Source organism: Rattus rattus, chromosome 1, assembly GCF_011064425.1.
Source record: "Rattus rattus isolate New Zealand chromosome 1, Rrattus_CSIRO_v1, whole genome shotgun sequence".
NCBI lineage: Eukaryota > Metazoa > Chordata > Mammalia > Rodentia > Muridae > Rattus > Rattus rattus.
In genome coordinates this window covers 149,247,924-149,257,999 of record NC_046154.1, presented here as the reverse complement: position 1 = coordinate 149,257,999, position 10,076 = coordinate 149,247,924, and the positions used below count along the sequence as shown (strand labels likewise).

The 10,076-nt window shown below is 41.9% G+C and overlaps 1 pseudogene; it reads left to right on the top strand.

Annotated features, from left to right (window-relative positions):
* The first annotated feature begins 8,693 nt into the window (after window positions 1-8,693).
* LOC116889774 lies at window positions 8,694-9,484 on the top strand (annotated as a pseudogene).
* Window positions 9,485-10,076: the final 592 nt, after the last annotated feature.

Genomic DNA, 10,076 nt, shown 5'->3' with positions numbered 1-10,076 from the left:
ATGGCACATACACACAACCATATATTGTAAAATGCAATAAAATATATTGCAAAAGAGAACAAATGGAAAATATGAATGTTCATGATATAGAAGGAAAGAGGTATTTCCATAATGGGACTTGTGAAATATTTGATAATTATATTGTTTTAATTATGAAGAAAATTACTTTATCCATATACCGTAAGAGTTATTTAAACACATACTTGAATTTGGGAGTTACTTGCATACTTTGTAGGGATTTAGGGCAATGTAAAAATATTGTCCATTGAATAATTCCATGTATGAGAACTTGGTCCATCAATGGATAGGAATAAATGTGTAGTATGGATTCACAATGACTGTGGGAAATATAACATGATCTAATCACAACACACTGGCAACCATCTTGGCTGTCCATGAAGATAATATGAATGTAAATATAAGTTATAGCACAGTGGACAAATCTGCATTTATTTTTTGCCTTCAAATAGATTTAGTTTAATTCTTGAATTATCAGGGAAATGTGATAGTTATTGAATATTAATCACAATATAACACATCCTTTCCTAAATCAATGTCCTTACATAAATTTATCTTCGTTTTTCTTTGCTGTGTTTTCAGGGCTGAGACTTGAACCCAGGGCCTCAGGCCTGTTAGGCGAGCATGCTCTACCACTGAGCTCCCCACCAACACTGGTCTTCACATCTTAAAAGAAATAGATAAGACACACATTACCTTGAGTTTAATTGGCTTTATCAAAACATTTTAAAATAATTATAATAATGTCATCTTTCTCTTGCTCCTCCCAAATATCTAAGTTAAAAAAAATCCTTAAAAGAAGTATCGTGGAAACTTTTTTTCTTTTATTGGATTTTTCTTTTTTAACTTTAAATGCTATCCCCTTTCCCCGTTTTCCCTCCAGAAATCCACTATTTCCCCCTGCTTCTAAGAGGGTGCTCCCCTCATGTGTAGGGCATCCAGCCTTCACAGGATCAAGAGGCTCTGCTCCCACTGATGCCCGGCAAGGCCATCCTCTGCTACATAGGCGGATGGAACTGTAGTGGAGACTTGCATTTCTCTTTGAATTTGCGGAACCTATAGGGTCACTAGCAGTACAAAAGGTTTCGATTTTCCCACAGTGGTGGAGCAAGATATCTATGCAGAGCTCCAGCTGGCTGCTGCTCAGGGCATTATTCGCAAGGCCACATTCCAGATTGCCTCAATATTGCAACACAAGAGATTTTACTACATGAAAACAACCACCCTACAATCAAAGAACACAAGGGGGTGTCGCTTTCACAGCACTCTACAGAGGGAAGCCTCTTGAAAGTCACTATTTGGTCAAGCAACTAGAAAAAGGTGGCAAGACACACATACTAGACAACAAAGTAGTGGGTGCTACGACAGAAGGCTCGCAATTCATTAACCACACGGACATAACTTCCAGCAGTAGCACTCAGGAGTCCCTATACCAAGTGCAAAGCCACAGACTTGGCTGTGGATATAACAGTGGCGGTTTCCAGAGTCTAGCAATTCCAGGCATGAGTATTGTGCACAGCTCTTGTTCTTTTCCCATTATGTTATAACTATAAAATTTATTTTCATCACAGGCAGCCAGGATGGACTGCCAATGGGCTGTGATTTGAATGACATAAGACACAAAAGGAGGTGGGTCTGTGACTCAAGAGGAAGGAACTGAATAAGAGGGAACAGCCACCTGCTTGTACAGATGACAACATTAAGGAATTCTGAGACTGATGGTCCCAGATGTCACCATCAGTGAGAGATGGCTTGTTCAACTCTTGCTAGATTTTCTAATACTCTTTATGAGATTCAGGGGTCCAGAAAGAAGTGTATTTTGCTTGGGTAAGATCACATACCCTTCCCTGGGACAGTTCTCAAGATCAGGGAAATGAAATGTTCTGCCTAGCCAGGGCACTGTGAGATCACCCCTGAGTGATTGGAAGTGGTCCAGCCTGATCTTTAGTGGGCAGAGTGATGCTTTCCAGGTAGATCCCTGAGTGCTGTTTGCACCAAAAGAATTGAAGTTACTGAACTTTCAAAGGACAGTGAAAGGAAAAAGGCATGTGGCCTCCTCTTCTTCTTCCTCCTCCTCTTCCCTGCCTCTCCTCCTCCTCTCCTCCACCCCTGTCCTCCTCCCTCCTCCTCCTTCTCCTTCCCTCCTCTTCCTCCTCCTCCTCCTCCTCCTCCTCCCTTCCTCCTCCTCCTCCTCCTCCTCCTCCTCCTCCTCCCCCCCCCCCTCTTGGAGACAAGACCTCACCAGGTCATTCTTGTGGCCCTGGGCTTGCAACCTCCCAGCATCGTTCTCCTCACCAAGTGTGTGGATTATAGCTGAGCTCAACCACACACAACTTCCTTACCTCTTCTTGGACAATTACAATTTTGTTTGTTATTTGATTTTGTCTTGATCATCCAAAACAGCTATCACTGTGATTGAATTTAAAAACTAATTTACATATAAACTAAACTGTAGTCCTTTCCTTAACACCTCCCCTGTCCTCAGGGTACCCACAGCTCTGACTTTGCTTTCTAGCAGCTACACCTCACCCCTGAAATCTGACCTCTCTTATGAACCTCCCTGATGAGAAGTAGCCCCTCTGATGTCACCCAGCCGGGCAGCTCTCTTCCTACAAGAGAACTTTTGAGCATATCTTTTATAATCAAGGTTTTACTTTCTGTTGAAGCACAATACAAGGCAATGCCTAACCCAATTGTTTGCCTCCCTGTCATTGTGTGAGAAAAGAGACTTTTGCTCTCGTATAAATCCACACAAGAGAAACTTCTAATCTTTCCCTAACTAAGGAGAGCAATGAAGTCAATCCCCCGTCTCATTCTTCCTTCTCTATAGGAAGGAGAGGTAAAACCCTAGCTTTCACTCAACTCTATTTTCCTATCTGATAGAATTCAGGTCACCACTCCCTGGTACCCTGACATCTAGTTCTCTATGATAGTTCTCTATTCACACAAGAAGTTCTGTCATCTGCTCAGGTTGTAAGACTGGGTATTTCCTGTGTCTGAAGTCATCTGGTAAGGAAGGGTCTATGCCTTCAGTGGGAGACTTGCTGACCTCTCTAGTTCCAATTCTTCCTGGCTTGCTGAAACAGTCCTTGACCCATCTCTAGACTGGCAAGAGGGCTGGCCATGACACTTGAGCTACTCAGCAAATACAGGGATTATATTTTCATTACAATGAACGCTACTTTGGCCTTACACCCAAGCCACATGCTCCAATCAACATTCTCAGATCCCCGAGTTTTACTGGCTACTCATTGTCCTAATAAACACGACGCCTCCATTCCTCTGTCTACATGATGGAACCTTGGAGTTTCTTCTCCCTCTGAGAAGTCATTTGACCTATTCCCAAAGTCTTCGTATCATTCTAGTCCCCAAACTAACTTGTGATAACTGACAGGGCAAGGCTTGACTTCAGTGAGTGCCGAGAAAAGGGACTTCAGGAAGGGCATGTGACTTGCCCATAACGGTAGATGGAGGTTGTAGTGACAGTAGTCATTGAGGCTATACCTCAGAACCAGAGGCACTCACACCCTTGAACTTAAACACTAACCAGAACATTTCATCCAGTGGTTACTTCCTGTAACTGCCATTTTTTTCAAGAGCCTATGAAAATTCAAGCATCCTCATCACACACATGTGGAAGAATTCCAGGCAAAAAGAAATTTGTGTAACCAGGACCACAATGCCCAGGGCATGTGTTCTAAACTGCCATGACACTGTTGATCAGAAAGATCACAAAATAGCTGCGGGCTTTCCTCCATGACAGCATGAGCAATCGCTCTAGAGTTGGATGTGCTGGTGAATATATGTATATCCCTGCAGCTTCTGTTGTTTCTAAGTACCTCATTGGCTGGGATATTGAATATCACTTCAGATAATGCAAGCCTTAAAGCCTGTCAAACCGAGACAGCCCATGCACCTGCACCCAGCTGTCCACTCCTCCAGCAGTTCTGGGCAGCTGTCAGTGTTCCCACTCTTTCCCACATAGCCAAAAGTATCAAGCTACATGTCAAAAATGTCCCGCTATGTCCAAAATAAGATGGAAGATATTAAATAAGCCCGCCTCATCACTGTATATGCCTTTGACCCTTAGCCAGGCAATTATGAACTGTGCAAACAAGTTCTTGGATATGTCTATTGAGGTTACATAGTGTGTATGTGATATAGACATGGGCATTTTGAAAAGTACAATGTTCATCAAATCTTAGTGTCTCGGATCCATATCAGAATGTGTTCCTGTATGTTTATGGGAATGTGAATCTGTACAAGGTCAGCAGAAGCTAGCAGAAAAGAGGAGAAAAACACCGACGGCCATTCTGTACACACTCCACCCTGCACTGTCTTGCCCTGTCTCATGCTGATAGTTGGTCTGAACTATTTTACTTAGTATTGCTTTCTTCTGGGTAGTTTCATTTTTAATCCAGGTGTTTTCAAGAAACAAAGACAAAAACAGGGAATGGGGAACAGTACTGAGTATTTTGTGTGTCATCTGAACCATTTTCTCCTGTGTTGTAGATGAAATAAGGGAAGTCCAGATAAAACCACCTCTGTGATACAGGGTTCATGACCAGAACACAGAAAATTCAGGACAGTTCTGAAACACTGTAGGAATGTCAATGGAGGAATTAATCACCACATCTCATTAGCTTAACTGTTTTTCTCATTAATAGATTGAAAATAATTGGTATTGTCGCATCATCTACTGATTAGGTGTGCCAAAATGACTCTTTTTTGAATCGCAATGTTAAGATTTGTGTTGTCTAAAAAGTTACTCCAAGGATTAAAGAACAATACAGAAACTAAACACATTTTGTATCTTTTTATTCCCCTAGAAGCTTTTACAAAAGGATTAAGGCATCATATCGCTTTGTAATCAGACACAAGGACATGAGCCCATGCCTCCTAGAAGCTCCTGCTCTTGGATGCTGGAGAGAAGGCTTTGCAGACACTGCTATCCTTAGGCCAGACACTAGCGCTGGAATGACTCAGCCTTTGCCATGGGAAACCTAACCACAGAGAAGCTGCAGAGGAAGAGGGAGAGACAAGAGTGAAAGGCACAGGACTGTGGTTTACCTCCACAGGCGGGTGAGGTAGATGGCAGCGCTGGAATAGCACTGCTGAATCCCAGTAGGTAGTTGCTTCCTGGCTTTTTTGCCTTCCATTGACTCCTCTGTGTGTGTGTCTGTGTGTGTGTGTGTGTCTGTGTGTGTGTGTGTGTCTGTGTGTGTGTGTGTGTCTGTGTGTGTCTGTGTGTGTGTCTGTGTGTGTCTGTGTGTGTGTGTGTGTGTCTGTGTGTCTGTGTGTCTGTCTGTGTGTGTGTGTGTGTCTGTGTGTGCACGCACACATACACACTAGACAACAACACTAGGTGCTACCCTCTGAGGTTGGGTTTCTCAGTACCCTAGAAGGTACTGATTAGACTCCTCTACTTGACCAGAAAGCCCCAGGGGTCTGCCCTTCTCTGCCATTTCGTTGCTGGAATTGCAAAAGGACTGCCATGTTTGGCATTCTCGATTAGTAATCTAGTCCTGTGTTGTGTTGCACTGCTGTGATAGAAGCCATGACCAAAAGTATCAAAGAATTTGTTTCATCTTATACTTCCATATCAAATTCAGTCACTGAGGGAAGTCAGGGCAGGAGTGCAAGGCAGGAACCTAGAGATAGGAGCAGAGGCGAAGACCAAGAGGAATGCAGTCACTCAGCTTGCTTGATCCCTGTAGCTTTTTTTTTTTTTTAAATATAAGGGTGAATTTCAGGGGTGGCAGCAATCAGTGAGCTAAGCCGCCCCACATCAATGTTTAGCCACCCCCCCCCTCCAGAAAAGCCAGAGACGTGTCTAGAGGTCAATTTTATGGATGTGTTCTCTCTGTTGAGATTCTTTCTTTCTGGGTGGTCTTTGTTTTAAATGGGGGAAAAAACAGTACATGTGGATGGTAGGGGCTAAATTCAGATTTTCATGCCACAGGGACACCTCCCCGGCCCTGCCTGATCACTGGGCCATAGGAAAGCGGAAACTCCAGAGAGTGGGCAAGCATGGGGCTGTTTGTCATTCCTCAGCATTCTCCTAGCTCACGGGAGCAAGTGAATGAGAACATGGTGAATGCCCTGCAGTTGAATTTCATGATGTGAAAATGCACAGCAGGATTCAAAGCCACGCAGGGTAATATCAGAAAAATGGTACCTGAAAAGTAAACTTTTTTCAAGTAAATGTAAAACAACATTGAGCAAAGAAAGGCAGGGGAGGTGGTGCAGTGGGGTGGCACTTGCCCCACAAGCATAAGGATACCCAGAACCCTCATAAGAGGCAGGGTGTGGCTGTGTGTGATTTAAGACCAATGTTGGGAGAGCAGAGATGGGAATTTCTGCAGCTTGAAGGTTCAGTGAGAGGCCCCATCTCATGGGGATAAGGTGGAAAACCAAAGAGGAGCATGTTCCTCTGACATCCGCATGCAAGCACGCAAACACATGCACACATTCATGACAGAGAGAGAGAGAGAGAGAGAGAGAGAGAGAGAGAGAGAGAGAGAGAGATCTGCACTATAACGCCTTCCTCTCTGTATATCACAAAGCTGTTCTTGGAAAGTGAGGTGGAGTTAGAACAGACCCAAATAAAGCCAAGGTGTTCATCACCAGCAGAGCTGCCCTGAAAAAAAAATGCTCAGTGGCACATGTGTGATAAGGAAGGATTCTTCAGTGAACTGAAGCCACAAAAGGATTTCAATAAAGCCCAATACATAGGTACCTAACAAAATCCATCCATTACATAAAGCGACGGTTTGTAACTGTGCTCTTCATTTTCCGCTTTAAGAGACAAAATTATTAAAATAAAAGTGTCAGCCTTAAAGGTAGCACTACTATTGCGTGGTCTGTTCACCATTTTCTTTTTAAATTTGTGTATAAGATAAAAGACAAGTGCATCTCAGAACATTACATGTTTGGGGCTATGCTATGTATAAAGAAGAGATTTTGTGTCCACCACAACTGAAAACTGAGAGGTAGAAGTGTGAAGATGCAGGCGCACGTGGCGTTGAAAGGTGGGTAGTTAAGTTGCTTGTAAGCTCCGGTCAGAAAGTCGGGAGAACTTAGAGCTTGGTGCAGAAAGACAGTAAAACAGTGATGTATGACTGGGAGGCCACAAAACGGAGGAGAGTTACATTAATCTCTCCTTATTAGTGATTACTTTAAATATAAGTGGATTCAGCTCTCCCAGTTAAGAAAATAAATTAGAAAACAAGAATCTTAATAAGCATTAAAACATTTAAGCAACAATCAAAGTATATACCCTCTACGAAAGTCTTAATTTAGACCCAAAGAAAGGGAGATTGCTAAAAGGTTACTGGAGACAAAGATATTATATGTTTGTAATACTAGTAACAGAGTAATTGGTATAATAATTTTAAATATTCATGCAACTCAAAGATCATCAAAATGTGCAAAGAAAAACCTACAGAACTGAAAGAAGAGGTATTTGTACAGTTGTGTATGTCAATACCCTGAATTGATTATACAGAACGTAATTATACAGAGGATAAATAAATGACTTCCTGGTACAACAGCAGCTTATGTGACTCCAGAAGACAAATGGGAATTAAGGACCTAATAAGGCAAGAAGTGAAGTAGATCTAATAGACATGGACAGAACTCTGACTAACAAGAGAATGTATGTTCTCCCCAAGAGTCCATGGGATACTTTGCAGCATAGACTACATGAGAAATCAGATTACATATTGATATGTTTAAAACCATAAATAACTCAGCAAGTATATTCTTCAGTGAAGTTAGACATCTGAAACTCAAAGTTGTGAAAATTTAAAAACACAGTTTTAAACAGCTGATTAAAGTTGAAATTAAATTTAAAAGGAAGTTAAAATATACTTAACAGAAAAGTGCAAATAAAAATGTGCTGTGTCATAACTTACACAACACAGCAAAACAATGCTAATGGAGAAATTCACTGCTACAGGCGCATAAAAGCAAACGGCTAGGGTTGCAGCTGAATGGCAGAACACTCGTCTAACATCGCCTCAGACCTGGTTCGGATTTCCAGAAGCAGAAAATTCAAATAACCTAAGTTTCCATCTTAATGAACTAGAGGCACGAGTGAACCCAAAGACTGAGCAGAGTAAAAAGGAATAGACTAGAGCAGAGATCAGAACCAGAAATGTAGTGTGGAAAATAAAGTCCAGGTTTTGGTTTGGGCTGTGCATTGTGTCACGATGGAGTGTCATGTCCTCAACAACTGGCAGTGGTGAGAGAGAGCTGGAAAGACATGTCGTTTTATGTGGTGTTGAAATGAAGATCGTTAATGTGCTATCAGTTCCAGTCAGAGTGTATGAACTTAAGTGGCTTGGTGAAACCAGACATTGGTCCTTTGAAAAGATCAACAAACATGATAGAACTTAAGCTACATGGATAATGAAAAAAGAAGACTCATATTACTAAAATTAGAAATGAAAATTGTGAGTACACTGAAAACATTCAAGGCCTGAAAAGAACGCATAGGCAAAACAAAGTCCCACAAATATAAAGTGACCAAGAATAAATCATGAAGGAACAGAGTATGTCAATAAATCTATCTTATTAAAATATACTGGTAATAAAACAAGTGCATGAATCTGTAGGTTCACTTATTAATTATCAAACATTTAAGGAATGCCTCTCCATTTCCGGTTGGAACCATGGAGGCTGTACCAGAGAAGGAAAAGAAGGTTGCCGCTGCGCCTGGAACCCTTAAGAAGAAAAAGGTTCCCGCTGAGCCAGAAACCCTTAAGAAAAAGTCAAGGAATTTCGCAGAGTTGAAGGTGCGGCGCCTGAGGAAGAAGTTCGCCCTGAAAACACTGCGAAAGGCAAGGAGGAAGCTCATCTAGGAGAAGGCAAAGCACTCTCACAAGGAATTCAGACAGATGTACCGGACTGAGATTCCATGGCTAGGATGGCGAGGAAAGCTGGCAACTTCTATGTTTTGTGCCCGCAGAACCAGAATTGGCCTTCGTCATCAGAGCCCGAGGTATCAGTGGAGTGAGCCCAAAGGTGCGCAAGGTGCTGCAGCTGCTCCGTCTCCGGCAGATCTTCAATGGCACCTTTGTGAAGCTCAACAAGGCTTCAGTGAACATGCTGAGGATCGTGGAGCCCTACATTGCATGGGGGTACCCCAACCTGAAGTCAGTAAACGAGCTCATCTACAAGCGAGGCTATGGCAAAATCAATAAAAAGAGCATTGCCTTGACAGATAACTCCTTGATTGCTCGATCTCTTGGTAAATTTGGCATCATCTGCATGGAGGATCTAATTCATGAGATCTATACAGTTGGAAAACGCTTCAAAGAAGCAAATAACTTCCTGTGGCCCTTCAAACTATCTTCCCCACGAAGTGGAATGAAGAAAAAGACAACTCACTTTGTAGAAGGTGGAGACGCTGGCAACAGGGAAGACCAGATAAACAGGCTTATTAGACAGATGAACTAAGGTATTGCCGTATTTTTATAATCTTGTTAGCTAATTAACAGTCACAGCTTGGCAAATTGAAAAAAATTAAAGAACTATAACTAGTCCCTCTCTGATAGTTTTGTTATTGTTGATGTTGTGTTGTTGTTGTTGTTGTTGTTGTATTGTTTTATAAAGAGGATGCCAAGCTTCCTAATCCATCCAATGAGGGACAAGCACCATTCTAACCCCAAACCCAACAGATGTTTCTGAAAGTAAGAACTATAGGTAAATCCCTCTTACGAACAATGCTGCATAATTCTCAACAGAGTGGTAACAAACCAACTTCAATACCACGTCGGACCATGACCAAGTGAGACTAACTCCTGGAATGCAAAATGTCTCAACACTGATTAATGTTGCAGATAGAGAATAGAGAACTCCTAGAAAGCAAAACTAATAAAGAATGAACAACTGACTCAAAATTGGGCAAAATGCTCGAATGTACATTTTCCTTTAGACATTAATACAAGTGGCCAATAAACACATGCAAAGACAATCAACATTGCAAACCTTTAACCATATGTAAATTAAAGCTAAAATGAAATGGAGATTTCTAAAAAATAAATAAAACTAAA